The sequence below is a fragment of the Geotrypetes seraphini genome, chromosome 4 (assembly GCF_902459505.1).
Source record: "Geotrypetes seraphini chromosome 4, aGeoSer1.1, whole genome shotgun sequence".
NCBI classification, from domain to species: Eukaryota; Metazoa; Chordata; class Amphibia; order Gymnophiona; family Dermophiidae; genus Geotrypetes; species Geotrypetes seraphini.
Genome location: NC_047087.1, coordinates 99,162,991 through 99,181,992, shown reverse-complemented (window position 1 = coordinate 99,181,992; position 19,002 = coordinate 99,162,991). Strand labels below are relative to the sequence as shown.

Sequence of the window (19,002 nt, the reverse complement as noted above, 5' to 3'; positions counted from 1 at the left end):
CTCCGAGTTCTCCAACTCTGCTTCCCTTAAAGTGGACCAGTCTCTTATCCTTTAAGGAAAACTTGAAATATCTCCTATAAACCCTTTAATGCAGGATCAGTATTTAACACACCTCCTCCTCCCACCCCACCCCATCAGAATTTTTTTATGCTGATTGTGGAATTAAAATATATTCTGCCTGATATTCAGCAGTATTCCGCCAGCCAGGAACAATTCCTGGCTTGTTAAATCTGCTACGCTGGCTAACCACCGATATACAGTGAGAGATAGCTATGTCCAGGTGAATATCCCGGTCAGCGGATTGGCTGGTGACCAGCTATGTTGCACGGCACAACTGGTCAGCGCCACTATTCATTAGCTGGCTGGCTAAGTTTAGCGGCCATATAGACCTGCCTAAAGAGTAGATCTATCTTTGGCCACTGTGATCAGTTAAGTTTACAGAAAGTGCAACTTAACCTGGAAATTCAATGTCAGCGGCCAGATACAGCCCCAGCATTGAATATCCAGGTTCACCGCTGACCACGAGAGGTAAATAGACTGCCTCCCACGTCTGAATATCAGACCCATTATGCCTATACAGTGACACTGCCTGTATAGTGAGCTGTGTTGTATATACTTGAAGACTGGCTATATCGATAGCAGCAATAGCCTGTTTGCTAGCTTAATGTAACTACATGGAGGGGCATAATCAAAAGAAATGTCTAAGTTAAATTTGGTTGTAGGGTGCTAGAAGCCCAAAGTCGAAAAATACGTCTAGAAATCTTCTATCTGGACGTCCAGGCTATTGTTCATCCAGACCACCAGTATGTCCTTCTTTATACCACATTTTCAACCATAATTTCATCCAAGTCCCAAATGCCAAGTACAAGACCATTTGGGCGTGGGAGGGGCCCATTTTGTACTTAAACTGGCTACCCAGACATGGCAACAGAGCAGTGAGGCACTTTACAGGACACTGCTGTGAACTTCACAAAAAGGGTGTGGGTATGTTAGTAGGGTAATACCCTACTCAACAGAGAATGACCACCAAAGACTCGCACAAGTATATTGAAATTTCTCTTTTATATAACAATTTAAATGATATTAAGCCAATTACAAATTGTATGCAGCTAATATATTTTGTATATAGTTGTGCCAAGGAGATGTCTCTCAAAATCTCAGAGCTGACTGTCTCAATTCTGTATTGCTGCGCTGTCTTTTTTTTTTTTTCTTCAATTTTCTCTAACCTCTCTATGACCTATCTTTAGCTTTTACATTGTTTCTTTCATTTCTATGAAAGCAACTTCTCATAACGTGCTGTACTCTGCAGGTATTTTCCAAGTGTTATCAATCTTGTCATCTCTGTGCTTTTGATTTCCTTATGCACTGTTGACTATGTCTTTCTGCTTTTGACAGTAATGTATTATGTTTCTTAAATATTTATTGTGCTCCTATCACTGCTTTCAGGACTTCATTCTCCTTTTATCACAAATTTCAGGAGCTCACTGTGACCTCACCCAGCTCTATTGATTTATTTTCTTAACAGCATGATCACATGCTAGTTTTTCTTTCATACAGCACTTACTAGCCCCTCGGGTGTTAGATAAACATCTCACCAGAACTCCCTTATAGGTTATGGCGAGCCCCCCCCCCCCCACTATACCCACCTGTCTACAACCCCAATAGCCCTTATGGCTGCAGGTGGCATCTATATGGCAGTAGAATAGGGTTTAGGGGGGCTCACATTTTCCACCATGAATGTAGTGGTTGGAGAGGCTTATGGGCCTGGGTCCTCTCTATGGTTCACTAGCCCATCCCCTCAGGCTACTTAAGACACCTGTATGCAGCCCTACTAGGCTTTCCTATACCAGGTGCTGATATTCTAGAGCAGGGGTGCCCACACTTTTTTGACTCGCGAGCTACTTTTAAAATGACCAAGTCAAAATGATCTACCAACAATAAAATTCTAAAAAAACACAACGCACACTGTACGCATAGAATTGTTAATTATCATTCCTATTCCGGGTTTTTTCAGAGAAGTCAAAGCAGATGACTCTATGCACTGTCACCTCAGTAACAACCATACAAAAATAGACAAATACCCACCCCCCTCCTTTTTTACTAAACCACAATAGCAGTTTTTAGTGCAGTTTGAACCCAGAACCCCAGGGTGCTGAGGCTGTAGATCCAACCACTGCGCCACACACTCCTCCAACCACTGCGCCACACACTCCAATAGCTATAATGGCTGAATATTGCTGGCTAACCACAGTTAAGATTAATGCCCATGCTCTGAATTGACACTATCTAGATCGTTCTGGGATGGTCTGTAAGAATTTTCATCAGCACCGTCTGCTGAAAATTCTAGAGCATTTATCTATAGGGCATTGATAGTGCATTTATCTATAGAGAAGGGGCTGTTCAATGGAGAAAGTGTTTTGGAATATTGGGCCCTATAATTTTAATCTCAGTGTTTATGGAGAATCGAAAGGACTATCTTGGAGTGAGGCACTGAAGATTCCCTCATAGTTTAACACATTACTGTGACATATTCCACCATTACCCTAATGAGTTCATAGCGGATTACAAAATATACTATCCAAGTTTTCAAGTTTTATTTAAAATTTGATATATCGCCTAAAATAATTGTCTAAACCAGGGGTGTCCAACCTTTTGGCTTCCCTGGGCCACATTGGCTGAAAAAAAATGTTCTGGGGCCGCACAAACACGCAAACGCTGCAGCAAGACAGAAGAGGGAACTAGCAAGACTGTAAACACCTGGGGGCAGCAGAGGAAAACACTGCATCGCTCTCGACCGGGGCCGCACAAAATACTTCACGGGGCCGCAGGTTGGACACCCCTGGTCTAAACGGTTGACATGATCATAATTAGGAATTAGATGCTGTAAAACAGTTTGCCATATTTGTTTTTTCAAAAGTATGGGGTTTGTTGGATTCTTATTGTCAGACTGATATATAAATGTATAAAACAAGGCTCTTGTTGGTGCCTTGGTAGATGGGGAGATGTTCTGTTATTTGTGATTTTAAAAAGTCAATAAATATTATTGAACTAAATAAATCTTGTAAATACTAATGGAGACAAACCATAACAATTTTTAAAAATAAAAGTACAAAATTTAAAATGGATTCTAGCTGAAAATGGAAGCCAGTGCAATTTTTTTAAAATAAGGTGTAATCTTGTCATATAAAGTAAACGTCAACTACATTTGTTTAACCCCCTCCTTTACAAAGCCACACTAATGTTTTTAGCACTGGCCGTGGTGATAACAGCTTGGATGCTCATAGGAATTCTATGAGTGTCGGAGCTGTTACCACAGCGGCCAGTGCTAAAAACTCAAGTGTTACAGCAAAATATTTATCACAGATTAACAAGCACACTGTTTCGTCACTTGCAACATGAGATTATAACTTGTTATGACTTAGAACTAAGGACAAGGTCTGACAAATGAACAGCTGATTAAATAGGAATTTTATAATTTGTTATGAGTGCCTTTTTATGTTTAGTGGAGTGGTGTTGGAAGGAGGAGTTATACTAGCACTTTTTGGATATACTGTATAAATTAGAGTAGCTGAACCATCACTCTTACCCCTCTGCTCTTCCATCTTCATCTTTCCCGGCATAGGCCCTTGCTTCTCCTACCCCCCCCCCCCCTCCTCAGTAACTGTCCTTTTCTTCCTTCTCCCGTCTTCAGCCCTCTGGTTCACTCCTCCCATCTACATGTCTCCCACCTGTCGCCTTGTGAATCCCCCCTATCTCTCAGGCTCATCGATCCCTTCTCTTACCCTATCTGCAGTCCCTGTGCTATCTCTGAGCTAGAGAGTTGCGCGGGAACAGAAATCCCATCCATCCCCACCCATCCCCGCCAGGATCCTCTCCATCCCCACCCGCCCCCGCCAAGATCCTCTCCGTCCTCACCCGTCCCCGCAAGGAATTACCTCCATCCCCGCCCGTCCCCATAAAAAGCAGCAATTTCTTCTGACAGGATCATCAATTCCACAGTTTCTTTTGTGTTTGTGCTACTGTTTTCCTTGTGGAATCTCTTTGGTGGAACCCTTTTTTAGTTTTCTGCTCAGGTAATTATAAACCCCCCTCTTTTACTAAGGCTGACATGTCCATTATATTATATGGATGAACCCTGCTTACAAAGCCTTCCATCTCCATGGGAGTCCCGTGGGCTGGGGAGGATTCCTGCGGGACTCCCGCTGGACCTGCGGGATTCCCGTGATCCCCGTTCCCGTGCAGACCTCTACTCTGAGCCCCCTTCTCCCTACCCCAGCAGACCCTTCTTCCACTCCTAGAATTCAGTCCCATCCTGCCGCCCGTATTCATGTTCGTGTAAGCTCCCTTTTGCCATTCCCCAGCCTTCCATCAGCTCCCAGACCCCTTTCGTCCAGCTTCAGCCCCTACATCAGATGCACTTCCAAATCCCAGCCTCCTCCTTCTGCCTGCCCATTTGTCAATCCCCAGGTGCTGCATCAGACCCATCTCCAAGCTCAGCTCTCTCCTCCCACCTGCTCTCCTCACTCTGTAGAGGATTCAGAGGTACTGATTAGCATTACATAGGTACAGTGAAGCCAAATATATAAATGTAGCTGGAGAAAAAAACCCAATGAGGCAAATACTCCATAAGAACTAAGTAAAATAGTATTTATTTATTCAGTTTTCTATACGATTCTCCCAGGGGAGCTCAGAATGGTTTATATGAATTTATTCAGATACTCAAGCATTTTTCTCTGGCTGTCCCTGTGGGCTCACAATCTATCTAATGTACCTGGGGCAATGGGGGGGGGGGGGTATTAAGTAACTTGCCCAGAGTCACAAGGTGCAGCATGGGTTTGAACCCACAACCTCAGAGTACTGAGGCTAAAGTTTTAACCACTGCTCCATAACTCTTGGTCTCCTCCGAGCATTGCTTTCTTTTTCCAGCTTCTGCATTTTGCACACCAGTTTGCAGACTTAACAGCTATTAAACTCCATACTGTCACTTCTAAGCTGCTAAACAGCCTCTGCCCTGTAATTTACTCTCCTTTGAACAAGTAACCAGATCTATATTTCAATCTCTCTCTGTTTTGTAACCCTTTGTTCCCCAGAGTCAGGCAATACTCAAGCGCTGGGTCCTGACGTCTGTCAAGATCTCAGTCCTCATCAGCTCCACTACTCCCAGTGTCCAATCCTTTTTCCACAATAAATAGTCTGCCAACAGCAATTGCACTCTTTTAGTCTAATCTGAGGTTCAGAATCAGATCTCTACAATGATCAATCCCTTCCCTTCTCTCAGGGATAGATTTGGATCACATTGGTAACCCCTGTGCCTTTTCCTTCCCCCCATAGCTGCTACAGCAAGGCACCAGGGTTTATGTGGGTCCCTTCCTGTAGTTCTACATGCTAGTTCTCGTGGACCCTTTTGGGGGAGGAAAACAAGACTCCTACTTTAACTCAGTTTTATATTTCCCTTCAAACGTTAACATTTCAATTCTATTGGGCCACTTTCCCAGAACAGACCACCCCCTATTCAGATCTGACTGGCATCTTTCTAGAGGTAGGATCCAGAATATTCTTCCAGCGACTGCACAGATTGACATAAAAAATAATTTGTTTACCCAAATATATAACTCTCCTTAAGAAAGGTGTAGCAGGCTGCCAAAGTGGACTTTACAATCTAAGTTGCGAGGCACTCCCAAGGGCAGTGCGGGTGGCATAACCTCACCAGCAGAAGGGAGATGGTGGTACACAAACTGTTCTCCATCCATTGTCTCCCCTGCAATGACCATGGTGCAGTGGGCGGGGCAGAGTGCTAGAGGGCACATAATCACATAAGTGGTGATTCCAGCTTGGAATACTTCTGCTAACTTGTGCCTGAGGCAATGGACTACTACTACTACTACTACTATTTATCACTTCTATAGCACTGAAAGGCATACGCAACACTGTACATTGTCATTTAATGGACGGTCCCTGCTCAGAAGAACTTACAATCTTCGGCCGTGTTGTCGCAGAGTCAACAAATGACCTACTTATACAAAGACATCAAGTGACTCTTCAGAGGATGATACACAGACAACATCTCGTAGTGTTACTATTAGTGACAATACCTCTAAAGCGCCACAAAAGAAAAAAATTTTTGTCTGCAACAACCAAAACCACCAACCACGAACGACACAGCAGAAGAACCCAAAGCCATATCACAAGTATCAAAAGTGTTCAATCTGTCCAGTAGGGTGCCTTAGTCCAGATGAATTAGTTATTTTGAATAAAGGACTTTCATTCATGCCTACAAACAACTATGATTCTTTAGACACCCGTGTAAGTCTTTTAAAATTCATTAGAAAGCTCAAATTGAAATGATATTTTCAGGACACCTCATCCCAATCAGATATGTTATATATCAATAGGCACAAATCCATTGACCCTCATATCAAATCATTTAAACAGCTGGTAGAGAAGGATATTGCGTCCATGGAGAGTCAGACTAGTCAGGCAAAATATAATCTTGCAAAGGCTCAGCAGGATGCAGTTAAGTCACTTTCTTCAGACCAAACAATAGTGATCTGACCCGCCGATAAGGGCGGAGAGTTAGTTATAAAGGATACCCAACAATATGTGAATGAGGCTCAGAGACAACTTTCTGACAGTACATATTATCGTGAAATTGATTATGATCCTGCACAGGAATTATGTCATTCAGTAGACCAAGTACTATTACAGGCTTTAGAAGCTAGAATCATCAGAGGGTGAATATAAATTTTTGCTGTGTAAATCTCCTGTGCTCCCTGTGATTTATTTTGTGCCCAAAATTTAAAAGTCTTTGTTGAATCCTCCTTGTTGCCCTATTGTGGTATTGGCTCCATTTTGGAACCTTTATCTGAATTTTTGGATTTACAACTAAAAGATCAGGTTCCGAAAATTGGTTCTTGTGTGAAGGATACCACCAGTATCATCATGTTTTCGGAACAGCAACAGAATATTCCCTCTCAAGCCCTTCTTGTCTCTTTGGATATAACAGCGTTATATACTAACATACCACAGAACGCAGTTATGAATATCATTGAAAAACATCTTTATCAATTGGAGCTTTAAGATGCAAGAGTTGAGTTTTTGCTAATTTTGGCTCACATTGCTTTAAGTAAGAACTATTTCCAATTTGATGACAAGTATTATATCCAAATTCAAAGTACTGCCATGGGTGCTAAAATGGCACCTATGGTTGCTTGCCTATATGTAGCTGAGTTCGAAGAGACTTACTTATATCCATATGAACACCATTCTAAGATGTTATTTTGGAAACGCTACATTGATGATGTCTTTGTAGTATGGGTGGGCACAAAGTTGAAACCGGATCAGTTTGCGATTTGGATCAATCAGTGTGATTCTAATTTAACAGCTACCTTTTTTGGATCAAATGGTTTTGTTAGAAGATCACAAGTTTAGTACAACAATTTATAGAAAATCTACTGACCGTAATAATTTTTTACGGTATGAGAGTTCTTACACTTGTGCAGGATCTGTACCTCTTATCAAGATTTTCAAGTTAAAGATGTGGAAACGAAGGACAGTTTTTTAGGCTTGTGGATACACTCGGTCTATATTGAAGAAAGCCTATAAAAGGGCTTTATATGCCCAGCTTGACATTGTGTTGAAACCTACTGCAAAATGTGAAGATTCAGCAGTGGGAGGTGTGTTACCATACTCTCACAATGCTTTCAAATTCAAGCACATTATAAAAGCCCATTTGAATGTGTTACAGTATCATACTGTGTTCCAAGACCCTCCCAGGTTTGCTTTTTCCAAAGGGCGCAACTTGCGTAACTGCCTGATGAGGGTTCAATTTAAATCCGCTAGCACTGTTGTGGTGCCATGCAGTCAGAAACACGTGGCCTGTGGCAAATGCAAGATTTGCGCACATAGTGCATCCCTGCAGCAGCTGTCTATACCTAAGTGGGCTACTTTTCTGATTGTACCACCAGTGGAGTCATTTATATAATACAATGCCCGTGTCAAAAGTTATATGTAGGGCATACCATGAGGAGCTTAAGGGCAAGGATTACTGAATATCTTAGTAGAATTAAAACGCAAGTTTTGTCAGACCTTTGGTAAAACATTGGGTTGATTTGCAACATTCCAAAGATTCCCTCCTGTTTTCAGTACTAGATGTTCCTCAACTACCCCGAGGGGACAACCTAGCAAAGGTTTTATGGTACAAAGAACAGCGATGGATTTTTAAATGGCAAACACTGGCACCTATGGGTCTTAATAGTGAACTTGAATGGCAAGCTTTTTTATAGTTATTCTTGCCGGTTTTGTATTTTTGCTTTCAGGTTTTTGTTCCATTTTTTTCAACTTTTTGAGTTCGTGTAGATCCCTCTCTGATAGGGCTTTAAACTAGGTAAGTTGGGGGAGGGGACCTACTCATATACTGGGAGGGAAAGGAACTATTCTGATGGGACGAGTCGACACTCTATTTCTAAGGTAAGGACCCACTTTGCAAACAGTTCTCTAGGAGCCACACAGACTCAGACAGGAATAGCCTTACAGGGACTTAGCAAACACAAAGAGTGGAGGGCCATGTATGTTAATGCACACAGTTTAGGTAATAAAATTCTAGAACTGGAAACTGAAATAGGAGATGCCAACCTGGACGTGGTGGCAATATCCAAGACTTGGTTCACAGACGCACATGGGTGGGATATGGCCATACCGGGGTACAATCTACTTCGTCAGGACAGAGAGGGCAGGTTAGGAGGAGGGGTAGCACTATACATTAAAGAGGACATCAAAACCACCAGGATCACTGATGTCAAGTACACCGGGGAGTCCCTCTGGGTAAACCTGGCAAGAGGTGGCAAAAAATGCCTGTATCTTGGTGTGGTATACAGACCTCCAAGACAACCGGAAAACATGGACGCAGAATTAATTGAAGACATAGAGAACATAACTCTACGGGGCGACACTGTACTGCTAGGGGACTTCAACATGCCTGATGCAGACTGGAACACATTTTCAGCAACAACCAGCAGCAGCAGGAAGCTTTTGACCTCCATAAAAGGAGTACATCTCAGACAGATGGTAACGGAGCCCACTAGGGACCAGGCGATCCTAGACCTGGTACTCACCAACGGGGAAAGCGTCTCAGAGGTCTCAGTAGGAGATACACTAGCCTCCAGCGACCATAACATGATATGGTTCAACCTTGGGAAAGGATCCCCTAAATCAATTACAAAAACAAAGGTACTCAATTTCCGGGGCACCGACTTCACACGCATGGGAAATTTCGTTCATCAGACGCTGCAGGACCAAGCAGAGACCGGCAATGTGGAAACTATGTGGTCGTACCTGAAATCATCCATACACGAAGCAACTAATCGCTACATAAAATCAGTAGATAAACGGCAAAGAAACAACAAACCCCAATGGTTCACTGGAGAGATCTCGCACCTCATTAAGGAAAAGAAAAAAGCATTTCTTTCCTACAAACGTACGCAAAAAAAAACAACTAAAGTAGAATATAAGACCAGATCTGCAGCAGTCAAAACAGCAGTTAGGGAGGCCAAACTTCGAGTGGAAGAAACTCTGGCAAAAAACATTAAAAAGGGGGACAAATCCTTCTTTAGGTATATCAGTGATAGGAAAAGGAACACAGACGGTATAGTACGCCTTAGACAACCGGACGGAAACTACGCAGTGGCGGACTCCAAGAAAGCAGAACTACTAAATGAATATTTCTTCTCAGTCTTCACCTGCGAGGCACCAGGACATGGACCACAGTTGAAAGAGAAACAAGACGTGGATGACCCGTTTCAGAATTTTGAGTTCACACCTGGGGACGTCTACAACGAACTGGCAAGACTCAAGGTGAGCAAAGCCATGGGACCGGACAATCTACACCCAAGAGTGCTCAGAGAATTGAGAGATGTTCTGGCGGAACCGTTGGCAGTGCTCTTCAATCTTTCACTAAGCACAGGGAAAGTACCGTTGGACTGGAAAACTGCCAACGTCGTTCCTCTACATAAAAAGGGTTGCAAGGCTGAGGCTGCGAACTATAGACCGGTAAGCCTCACCTCAATAGTGTGTAAACTCATGGAGACACTGGTTAAGTATAGATTGGATACGATCCTAAACGAGGAAAATCTCCGGGATCCCAGCCAACATGGATTCACCAAGGGTAGGTCATGCCAGTCCAATCTTATCAGCTTCTTTGACTGGGTAACAAAAAGACTGGACTCAGGCGAGTCCTTGGACGTCGTGTACCTGGACTTCAGCAAAGCGTTTGACAGCGTCCCACACCGCAGGCTGCTGAACAAGATGAAATCGATGGGGTTGGGAGAGACTCTAACTACATGGGTCAAAGATTGGCTTAGTGGCAGACTTCAGAGGGTGGTGGTTAATGGTATCCTCTCTAAAATGTCGGAAGTGACTAGCGGAGTGCCACAGGGTTCAGTCCTGGGCCCTCTCCTCTTCAACATATTCATTGGGGATCTGACTCAAGGGCTTCAAGGCAAGGTAACCTTATTCGCTGATGATGCCAAACTATGCAATATAGTAAACGACTATAATCTAAAGGATGCTATGGAGCAAGACCTGCGTACTTTAGAAAGCTGGTCCTCGATCTGGCAGCTGGGCTTCAACGCCAAGAAATGTAAGGTCATGCATCTCGGAAACAGAAATCCTTGCAGAACTTACACCCTGAATGGAGAAACTTTAACCAGAACTACGGCAGAACGAGACTTAGGAGTAATCATCAGTGCTGATATGAAAGCTGCCACTCAAGTGGAGAAGGCTTCATCTAAAGCGCAGCAGATGATAGGTTGTATCAGGAGAAGCTTCGTCAGCATGAAGCCTGAAGTCATGATGCCATTGTACAGAGCCATGGTGAGACCTCATCTGGAATACTGTGTGCAATTTTGGAGGCCACATTACTGTAAAGATGTGCTCAGAGTTGAATCGGTTCAGCGGATGGCCACCAGGATGGTCTTGGGACTAAAGGGTCTCCCGTACGAGGAAAGACTGAGCAAGTTGCAGCTCTACTCTCTCGAGGAGCATAGGGAGAGGGGAGACATGATTGAGACATTTAAGTACATCACGGGACGGGTTGAGGTGGAAGATGATATCTTTCTCCTGAAGGGACCCTCGACCACAAGAGGTCATCCGCTCAAACTCAGGGGAGGGAAGTTTTGTGGAGATGCCAGGAAGTACTTCTTCATAGAGAGAGTGATTGAGCATTGGAACAAGCTTCCAATGCAGGTGATAGAGGCACACAGCGTCCCAGACTTCAAGAATAAATGGGATACCTATGTAGGATCACTACGAGGGTCAGCCAAAGGATAGGATCACTAGGGTATAGACTTGAAAGAGCGGGTCAGTAGAATGGCATTATTACTATTCTACTTGAAGGGGACATTAGACTTAAAAGGGAGGGTCGATGGTGTGGGCAGACTTGATGGGCTGTAGCCCTTATCTGCCGTCATCTTTCTATGTTTCTATGTTTCTAGGAGGTCAGTTTACGTTTTAAACGTGGTGCCTTTTTAACCAGCTTGAGTGTCTCTCAAAGAGGAAAACTTTGTTATAAAGGTAACCAACATTTGATATGCCTTATTATTTTGCACAGTGACTACTTCTTTTTCAGTATTTATATTTGAGCATTAGTTGATTGTTTTTTACTCACATGATTGATATGTCTTTATCTTTTAGATTAAAATCAACTTTTGGCTTCCCAAACATTCTTTACAGTGCAGCTGAACATCTATCTGTTTGGTTTCCTGATGCAGGAGTACGAAACATGTTCATGTCGAAACCAAGCTTTAGCTAAGTATTTTTTTGTTATGATTTTGATATGAGTTATGAGATTTAGAATTTTTACTGTATGAAATATTTGAAATCACCTAAAAGCTTACAAGTATGGAGGATTCAGCAATGACTGGGTGGTGAGGTGGTTGGGGGGTGTTTCCTCCATGTTTCCCGGGGATGTTTCCTCCATGTTACTCCTCCATGTCTCTAAGATAATCTTCATATATGTAAAAGCTTACTCCAACAAAAGTTTTCCAGCAAATTAGGGTAGTGTTACTTTACATTACATTACATTACATTACTGATTTCTATTCCGCCTCAACCTTGCAGTTCTGGGCGGATTACAAAAGAGACATCTGACATTTCCAGGATGATTACAAAGAGACTTCTGGACTTTTCCAGAAGAGTTACAAGAAGAAGAACATTTCCAGAGGAGTTACAAGAAGAATGGTGTAGTATAGTTTAGGGAATGGGATACGGCAAGGAGGATTGGGCTATTCCAGTGGATATACAATTCGGGATGCTGTACAGATAGGATATAGTGCAGTTTCAGTATATATGCAGTTAGGGAAGCAGTTGACAAGCTTGGGCTTTGAGGGGAAGGGTAACTGGTGAAGAAGGGAGGATGGGGGAGTCACACTGAGGGGAATCCAGGTTGGAGTTATGACATCTGTATAAATTTTTTGAATAGATGGGTTTTGATTTCTTTGCGAAAAGATTTGAAATCGCTTGTTGTCATCAGCAGGTTGGAGATGGCATGGTCCAATTTCGCTGCTTGCGTCGCTAGCAGACTGTCAAACATCTTCTTTGTCTAGCGGCGAGATTTTGGTTCAGGCGGTTGTTTAGGTAATTGGGGGCTGAGCCATTTATTGCTTTGAATAATAGACAGTATAATTTGAATTGGATTCGTGGTTGTATTGGTAACCAGTGTGAGTCTAGGTAGGCAGTGGTGACGTGGTCAAATTTTCTTAGCAAATAGATCAGTCTGAGTGCAGTGTTTTGGATTGTCTGTAATTGTTTTATCATTGTTGCAGGGCAAGGCAGGTAGCGGATGTTGCAGTAGTCCAGTAGACCTAGTACTAGGGATTGGACTACAAGCCTATATTGCTCTTTGTCGAAGAGTTTTCTGATTTTACGTAAATTGCGCATGGCTAGAAATGCTCTCTGGGTGGTCTTGTTGATATGGGTTTGCATTGTGCAGCATCTGTCTATTGTTACTCCCAGGAGTTTAAGGGTGGGTTGTATATGGTATTTGGTGGAATTAATTTCTAGTTCTGTGGTGGAGGGGTTCTTATCCTTTTCGAGGAGTAGAAATTTTGTTTTGTCCGTGTTCAGTTTCAGTTTGTGGTCTGTCATCCATTTTTCCACTGCTTGTAGGGTTTTTTCCAATTTTGCCGGGGGTCGCGTTCTTTATTAAAGTTGGATGTAGGGCAGAAAGTGAAGGAGACAAAACAGCCAATGGATAAGAAGGCCCAGAAAACAGAGTTAAGAACATAGACAGAAGGAAGTGCAACCAGAGAAAAGATTAGAAAAATAAAATCACCAAAGGTAGGAAAATGATTTTATTTTCAATTTAGTGATTGAAATGTCAGTTTTGAGAATTTACATCTGCTGTCTATATTTTGTTCTGTTCAGGAAGAAATGCATTTCTTTCTATTTCTCTGGTGTTGTATTGCATGCAGAGTCTGCCATCTTATGGTTTCATTTGTTTATATTAGGACAGGGATCTCAAAGTCCCTCCTTGAGGGCCGCAATCCAGTCGGTTTTTCAGGATTTCCCCAATGAATATGCATTGAAAGCAGTGCATGCACATAGATCTCATGCATATTCATTGGGGAAATCCTGAAAACCCGACTGGATTGTGGCCCTCAAGGAGGGGCTTTGAGACCCCTGTATTAGGACCTTTAGTTTTTGATTCTGTATTTGCATAGGATTTATCTGTGTTCTGCATGTGTGACCAAAGCCAGGGGGTTCTGTAGGAACGAAGGTTGAGAAGCATTGCCCCAAGTAGGAAGATATTTGTCAGTTCTCCAGCCCTTTTGGACCCAAAATGGTCCTTGCTTAATAATTGACGAAGACCACTGTATTAAAGGCTTGGGAAGACTAACCTACAAACTGTAGCAGTAATCGATCCACAAATTTGTAAAGAAATGCACTAGGTTGGAAAGACCAGACACTATAAATTATCTTTGTATATAGATTGTGGTCCTCTCAGCTGGAAAAAGTCCCCCAGAAAACAAACCACAAACTGTGGAGGCCACCTATGAGATATGAGATTCCATGTTCAAATCTCCCATCCATAATTACTCTCAGACTACATATGGATTCTAAAATTGTTCACTGTCACCAAACATTCCTATGGCTTCTCCCCATCCCACAAGTAAATTCTCTCCATCATAATAGAATTCAGGCACAGTTTGTTGGCTGAAATTTCTTTTAATCTAAATTAGAGAAGAATTTTATCTTCCTAATTGCTTCATCTCTGCCTCCCCCCCCCTTCCAGGGACATTTCTCTGAATGCCATCTTCACACACAAAAAAAACCTGTAAACTCTGTGTTGCAATTGCTGAGGGCTGCAAATAAACATTAAAAAAGGAGAGGGGATGTGAGACAACCGATATTGTACCAAAGTGCACAACAGCTAACTTGCTTGCCTATCATGCCTTGTTGGAACAATGTAAAGCTGTCATTCTTTTATTTTATTTAAGCGGGGATAACAGATCCCCAATTTTTCAAGTTTTTTATATATATATATATATTATATATATTTTTAGGATTTTATATACCGCCTATCAAGGTTATCTAAGCGGTTTTACAATCAGGTACTCAAGCATTTTCCCTATCTGTCCCGGTGGGCTCACAATTTATCTAACGTACCTTTTTCAGTTTCATAAGACAATCTATTCAGTCTTACCTATCAAATAGCTTGCAGCTAGAACAAGTTGAGATCTACATCTACTCCAGATCAGAACAAACTGAGGCTGTCTTAATTTATAATCAAGTGGAGGAATAGCATAATGGTTAAGGCAATGGGCTGAGAACCAGGAAAACCATGGCTCAGATCCCATGCAGTTCCATTGCCTCAGGTACAAGTGAGATTGCAAGCCCCCATAGACAGAAAAATACCTATTGTACTGTACCTGCCTAATTTGCCTTCCATTGTAACTGGAAAAAAGAATGAGCTAAATCCAAAATCCCTCCCCACAAGGTTCACATTATTGTTTTATTGTCTATCTTGTTTCCACTGCTGTTACCGGTAGTAGGTTCACAGCACTGACGTTTGTTTGGTTTTTTTGAAAGAGTAGTCTTTCACGCTTATTAAATATTAAACATACATAAATAATGAAAAGGTACAGAAGAGATTATAAAATCAAAGCAGTCATATAATTTTGCTTAGTTGAGTGTGGACTACAGCCAGCAGTATACACAGACTCATGGATAAGGCTCAGTCTCCTCCATAACTCACTGAGACATGGTTTATCAAGATAGGAAAAACAAAGTACAGGTACTCTGGCTCCAGCTGCAGAAATAGGTTTATTTTGCTCAGTGTCTGATTCAAAATACTTTATATCCATAATTTCATTTCTACTAGCTAAAATGTTACAAGTCTGCTGCTAAACTTTCTACAAAAAAAAAGAATTATACATCTTCAAAGCAATACTTTAATTTAAATATTTTTCTAAAAACCATCACAATCAGTGTACCATACAAGCTTATAGGCACAGGATACCAGAAAGTCTCCAACAGTACTCGTTACTGAAACTCATAAAAATCAGTCAATTCATCACAAAAAGGAGTACTTATCTTCTGGAGTCATCATATCATCCTGGGCTCAGCTGCAAATTCCAAAGTGCTCAGTGCTCCCCCCCAAAATCACAAGTGAAAAAATCCATCCATTTTAAGAACAACCATTGTCCAAGTTCATCAGTCCAGTGATTCTTGTTCATTAATCCAAACAATCAATGCAGTTCAAAATATCAAATATCACAGACTTCCTCAACACAGTATGCAGTCTCCGGTTGTTGTTTGACACCATACGTGTTTCACTTCCAGCTTTCTCAAGAGGAAGATATATGCAACACTCTGAAAAAACAGCCACATATAAATATACATTCAAACTCTTATCAACAACATTAAATATTATAACATACCTTCTAATACATACTTCTCAAACAGCATACAGCCTCACATTGGAATAGAGCCCCATGCAGGACTTCATGGCGATACAGCCATTATTGAACGCTCTCAAAACGATACACTACACTCCCATACTGCATTTCTTAAATCACATGGTCACCATGTATTTTAAACTGATTGGCTACCCGGCCACTAACAACCCAAAGGCCACTCTACTGCTTTATTTAACCCCCTCGGGTTCACCGTATCCCAAGTAAAAATAAACCTCTGTTCACAATTCACTAATTGTCTTGAAATATTCCCTCCGTGGGTAACGTGAAAGTATTGCTTTGAAGATGTATAATTCTTTTTTTTTGTAGAAAGTTTACAAATTTTTTAAAAGAATTAGGTATAATGAATTAATACTTCCATTATAGTGTGTGTGTTCATACAAGTCTGCTGCTGCCACATTATACAGTGACGTATCAAAACCACGGAGGACAACGAAGTGCCAACAATCCCATGGCGACATTTGAGCACAGGAGAAATGCATGCCTCTGATTCCGCAGCTTTAAAGTCTTCCCTTTTGCACTCTAAGGTTGTATGTGTGTGGGAACCCCCCATTACACTTAGTACTGCTCATGCTCCCGTTGGAGGTGTATGTATGTATGTGGGAACCCTCCATTACACTGAAAACTCCTGAAGACCGAAAATGGGAAGAACGGGAGTTTTCAATGTACTAGGCAGGTTCCCCCCAACAGAAGCGTGAGCAGTTCTAACTGTAGTGGGGATGCCCCCCCACACCCCCCTTTAGAGTGCAAAAGGGAAGGCCTCAAAGCTGTGAAATCAGTGGCACGCATTTCTCCTGCACTCTAATTATGATATTCACAAGATTGACAGGGTGGATCACTATATGTGGCTTATATAGGGAAATATAAGGGTGAAGAGCTAGAGAGGGTAGGGGATTATAGAGGGAATGACAAGCACATAAAATGTTTTACATGGTAAAATTAGTACTAAATAAAGTTTTGAAAAAGTGGGCTTTCAGCTTCAATTTGACTACCTCCAGAAACCATCTTTGGAAGAAACTTTGCATGAATATGCAGGATTACCCTATTGTGGTAAAATTTGGTGTACATAGGATATGATATTAGTGCTTGGAATTCACTGACTCGAGGTGCAGAGGTAAGTGCAATGAGAAAATAATTTTCCAGGTGAGATGTTTCAGTGAAGTGGATAAGATCTGCTCAAAGGAAGGCTTCATAAGCATGGAAAGAACATTCAAATCCCAAACAACAGGCAGTGTGGTCTGAATGGAAGCTTGTTATGGTAAAGGCCCTTCATGACTTTGGAGACTAGTGGATGCATAGAGATGGATTTGCTGTTTGAGTGGGCATGAAAAGCATTGATTGCTTTGAGGTGCACACTTATTGAAGAATTTTGAACTCCAGAATTGGAAAGATGAAGGAGATAGTCCAGCACAGATGGTAGAGGGCAGGTGCTTGGATCCAATGAGTGGAGACCACACCACAGAGTAAAATGTATCCATTTAAACTGATAGCAGTGTCTAGTAGGTTTTCTGAATGTTGAATAATGTCCAAGATTGGAATCGAAAGTGAATAGGCATCTACATCTGGAAAGATAGATATCAGGCAGTAAGTGCTAAGGAGAATAAATTGGGGTGAAGGAGAGAGCCTTCATTCTAAGTAGAGCTGGAAATAATTGAAGAGTGATGAGTTCCCACACAGTGAATTGCAGGAGAGGAAACCAGGCTTAATGTGGTGCAATGAGAATCATGATGTTCTTTGGTGAAGTTTCAGTAGAGTTTTCCAAATTATTGGCAGTGGAGAGAATGCATAAAAGAAGTGATTTCACCTGTCAAGGAGACAGTTGGAAGTGAAAAGTCTGGAGCAGTAAAGTAGCAGCTTGTGGTTGGTGGGGGGAGCAAAAAGATCCACTTTGGGAGTCCCCCAGAATGTGAAAATCTGGCATATGACTGATGTGTGGAGTGATCACTTGTGAGGCTAGAGGAGTCTGCTCAATTTGTCTGCCAAGTTCTGCTTTCCTGCTAAACTGCCTTGAGGAAGATGTTGTCAGCAGCTTCCCATATTCAAATTTGTATGGCCTCCTGACAAAGAGGAAGTGAGCCAATGCTTCTTTGCTTGTTTTCATAGTACATTGCCACTTGATTGTCAGTGTGTATGAGAACTACGTGGTTCTGTAAGTGATCCTGAAACTAGAATCTCTGAGTTCTGAGGGTGTTAAGGTGAGCTCCCCAGCGAAGAAGTGATACATTTGTTGTGAGGACTTTCTGGTGCAGAGTCTGGAAGAGTAGGCCCCTGGAAAGTCTGGATGGAGCAAGTCATCACTGAAGCAACTGCTGAAGTTATGGAATTACTTGAATGTATGCAGAAAAAGGATCTATGGCCTGAAGCCATTGGAAAGAGAGTCCACTATGGCATTCTGAGATGGATGCGTGCAAATGGAACTACATAGATGGTGGACACCATGTGACCTAGAAGGCGTAACATATGCCATGCCTTGAGATGTGTTCGGGAGGAGACTGTTTGACATAATTGTAGCAGGTTGTTGAGTTTCTGTTGAGGTAAAAAAGCATGAGTTTAAGTAGCATCTAGAAGGGATCCAATGAACTCCAGTATTTGAGTAGAAGAAAGATGTGATTTTAGGTAGTCACTACGAATCCCAGAAGCTCTAGATCAGTGTATCTCAAACTGTATGCCAAGGCACACTAGTATACCTCCTAAGATTTCAGGCGTGCCACAGTACATTGGGGAGGAGGAGAGATGCTGGCACCAGCTGACTGCCTAAAGAGGCACGTCCTGTAGGCAATCAGTGGGTACCAGCAGCTATCCTTCTCTTTGCTCTTCCCTTCTAGTACCCCCGGCTGACGTTTCAGGGCCCGCATGGAGGGCCTTCACACACATGCAGACATCGACATGATGATGTCACACATGCGCGTGATGTCATCATGGCGATATCCGCACTTCCATGTGCCTTGAGCCATGGCCACTACCTTTAGTGTGCCGTGGCTCGAGAAAGTTTGCAGGATACTGCTGTAGATGAATTGTGTAGGTGGTAGCCTGG

General features: G+C 42.2%; 1 protein-coding gene across 5 annotated transcripts in view; it reads right to left on the bottom strand.

Annotated features, from left to right (window-relative positions):
* Positions 1-15,296: 15,296 nt before the first annotated feature.
* CHD1L (chromodomain helicase DNA binding protein 1 like) overlaps positions 15,297-19,002 on the bottom strand; it is a 175,917-nt gene continuing 172,211 nt past the window's right edge. For all 5 annotated transcript variants that reach the window (XM_033940408.1, XM_033940411.1, XM_033940410.1 and 2 more), the window contains one exon: positions 15,297-15,864. The gene's annotated coding sequence lies outside the window, so the exon portion shown is untranslated. The remainder of the gene's footprint in view (positions 15,865-19,002) is intronic.